The sequence below is a fragment of the Atta colombica genome, unplaced genomic scaffold (genome assembly GCF_001594045.1).
Source record: "Atta colombica isolate Treedump-2 unplaced genomic scaffold, Acol1.0 scaffold161, whole genome shotgun sequence".
Taxonomy (NCBI): Eukaryota; Metazoa; Arthropoda; class Insecta; order Hymenoptera; family Formicidae; genus Atta; species Atta colombica.
In genome coordinates, this window is record NW_017259252.1 from 119,820 (window position 1) to 123,366 (window position 3,547).

The window sequence follows — 3,547 nt, forward strand, 5'->3', positions numbered from 1 at the left end:
AATTTACTATAAAGACAACAATAAAAATAATATATGAATAAAAATAAACGAAGTTATTAAAAGTAAAAAAATAATTTTTTCTTTAGATAACAGTTTACTTATTATTACGTTTTCTGTTCTTCGTTCCAATATTTTTCCTCTTTTGTTTCCTTCTGCACAGAAGCGTATATAAAAATATTATTTTATTATAAAAGGAGTACAACATAATACAAAAGAACAACTTTATGATTTATAAGAGCTTATAAACTTCTATTCGCGTGTAATTCGTATACGACTTTGATTAAAATATATGCATCTTGGTAATCAGCAATGAAAAAAATTATTACTCCCGGAAAACCTGTTTCATAAATAATTATATATAGAGAAAAGCTCCCTAATATGAGATAGGCGTCTAATATGAGATAGCGTTTCTGCTAAACTAATAAATGCTATCTATTAGTTCCACCATAAATTTATTGTTCTTGGATTGAAAACTATTTAGTAGAAAGTTAAATCATGCCTGTAGTCATTGTAAAAAAGATTTTAGAATTTAAATGTCTTTAAGTTTCATCGAAATAAGCTTTTAAATCTTGTTTAGTATTTAATAAATAAATATTTGGCAATAAATTCTTCATGTAGTGATAGAGTAAGATCGTACTAACAGAAAAATAGATATATTGAATTGCTTAATTGCAGAAGTTAGATTTGATGATCGTAAGGCGTGGAAATCATAATATAAGATACCCAAGGTATTTCTAATGTGAAATAACCCATGCTCCTACATAATGAAAATCGTTGCTAAAGTGTAAATGTTATTGTACAATAATAAAAAGAACAACTAGAATGAATGTCGAGTGCCTATTTCTGTGATGTTGTGATTCGAACTATCTGAAGACGAGTTCTGGGTATAATCTATCACATGCTCATTTTTTACACGCTGGCTGTATTTTAGCAACATTAAAATTGAAGTTTTTTAATTGCAATACTGATATACTTTGCGTTTTACTATCGATTTTTTGGAGCATCTCATATTAGAAGCACAATTTTGATTTTGCGTTTTGCTCATGTTTTACATTTCTTTAATTTTCAAAACAAATGAAATTTGAATTAAATTTTATATAACATTATCTTACAGCTTATTAAATTCTCTTCCAAATGACCCATTATCTTTTTAAATTCTGCCTAAACTTCTAGCATTTATCCAAAATGAACTTGATGTCTCATAATAGGGACCTTTTCTCTAATTATATAAAAAATTGACATATTTTATACACAATTATATATAAAATATGTCTATATATATACATATGACATTTCTTCCCCGGGACGTAATTACTGAAAAAAATAAAATAAAAATTCGTAAAATAATGAACGAAATACGACTTTTATAGTTCGATTGATCTGGAATTAAAACATTTTCGCCAATTAATGGTTAAATTCTAAGATTAAAAATGTTGCGAAAGTTTAGCAAACATGATATAAAAAAAATATGATTATGATATAAATCATGTTTTTTAATATAAAATAAATGAAAATTATACTGATAAAAATATTTTAAAAAGTGATCAGGAGTGACAAAGAAGATCGAAAGAGAGAGAGAGAGAGAGAGAGAGAGAGAGAGAGAGAGAGAATGTAAATAAAAGAAAAACAACGCTATAAAATGCAGTATAGCAATTATTTAGATGAAAAAGTTCATTTGTCCTTTTTTCGATCATCTATATAAAAACTGTATAGAGAAAAAATAACTGTTTATGACCAAGAAAAACTGAATGAAATTCTATCAATATCGAAAAACTCGATTTTGTTTCAGCGCGAAAAAAAAACAGATTCGTATGAGTAAATCTACGTAATTAATTATTTTACTCACTCTAGCGTGCTTTTTGTCTTCCTCGCAAAAACACATAACAGGAATGCAGTCAATTGTAACAAACCGTTTTCCGACGCAACTAGCGGAGAAGAACTGTGAAGAACTGATCTCGCGCTGCCATTATGTAGATATAAGTATTTTTAAAAATCCGCCTAGTCGACGAATTACTTGCGCACGATGTTACCAACCTTCATATTGTATTCTACAACGGGGATAGGAATATCTTAACACTCAAAGTTACATGAATATCTGGGTATATTTAGAGCATACTTTCCATTTCTAGATATTTGTACATCATGGCTGTTGATTTTTTGACAAAATATTTAATATATTTTAAGAATACTTTACAGTAATATTATAATATTACAAATAAATATATAAATAACAAAAAGATAAATAATAAATAAATAAAACTGTAATAGTTGTTTTTAATAATAATAATTAATAAATAATAATTAATAAATTAATGAATTTGTTAATAAATTATTGAATTAATGACAATTTTGTAACTTTTAATACGATGAGTCATAAAATTTCTATTTGTACACTGCAAAAATTAAATATATATAGTTTATTTATATACAGAGTGTCCCATTTTAATTCAAACAGTCAATTTCTGAAAATCACGAGAAGAGGAATGAAGGAAAATATCAGACAAAAATTGTATGACTTCAAAAGGACATAAGATATCATATTGGTTTAATCTTGGTGTTATCAAGGTCAAGGAAAGAAAAACTTTAAATTTTTTTAAATGATAACTCCCATTTTTCATTGCATATTCTTGCAGTTTATTTCGAGAGTTTTTCAAAACACTAATGAAATATTTTTCGAATCCTAAAGCCATCTGTATTACTGTCTATTCATAATTTTTGTACAACAATTACTTTTTTCTTCTTTTACAGATTCGAAAATTCTTTTCCAGGATTACACATTAATACGTGTCTGTGAGGTGGAAAAAAGATTTTTGAATTTGTAAAAGAGGAAAAAGTTATAATTACGTTCTTGCAAAGAGCACGTAATAATAATTTGGTTTTAGAAAAAATATTATTTTTACGCTTTAAATTTTAATTCCACAAACTCAGATTGTTCATTCAAGTAATCTGAATCCTGCCTCACGCTTATTTTTAATTTACAAGCTATAAAACTTATTTATATCAAGTTAGATTAAATGTTAACCTCGGGTAAAAGTTGTAGTGCCAGAAAAAGAATCATCGATTCGATGTCGATTCCATTATCATTTCTGACTGGAATGAGAAGAAAATAAATAATTTTTGTCTCTTGTTTTTCTGTAAAGTTTATAATACTTGATTAAAAAATTATTGAAAACCAATATTTGGTGACTTTTAATAATTGATATCTTGTTAACTATCGCGAAAATTGCAAAATGATAGAGAATTTTTCGATTCAATTTAGTCCGCTCTATCCTTATGCAAGAGTTTTATCGTTACTTATCAAACCTGTATATAAACAATTATACATAATTATGTATTTATATATATTGGTATGAAAACAATCAATACAGTTTTATTGTTAAAATATTATTGATTAGCTTCATATTTCAAAATACACAGAAAGAGAAAGTTATATAAAATAGTAAAAAAAATATTCAGAGATTCAGAAAGCACACTCCGAAAGAGCTTGAGAAGATCTTTCTAGAAGATTTGCCTATTTGATTTACCCCAATTCTCAAAACAGGACTTC

At 26.4% G+C, this 3,547-nt stretch overlaps 1 protein-coding gene across 2 annotated transcripts in view; it reads right to left on the minus strand.

Moving 5' to 3' along the window:
- The window catches only part of LOC108685849 (spindle pole body component 110), a 20,881-nt gene extending 18,926 nt beyond the window's left edge, over positions 1 to 1,955 (minus strand). Inside the window, exons 1-2 of one of the 2 annotated variants that reach the window (XM_018190847.1) lie at positions 1,847 to 1,955; positions 109 to 152 (exon numbers count right to left, since the gene is read on the minus strand). The gene's annotated coding sequence lies outside the window, so the exon portion shown is untranslated. The remainder of the gene's footprint in view (positions 1 to 108; positions 153 to 1,846) is intronic. The other variant, XM_018190845.1, reaches the window with a different exon arrangement.
- Between the last annotated feature and the right edge of the window lie 1,592 nt (positions 1,956 to 3,547).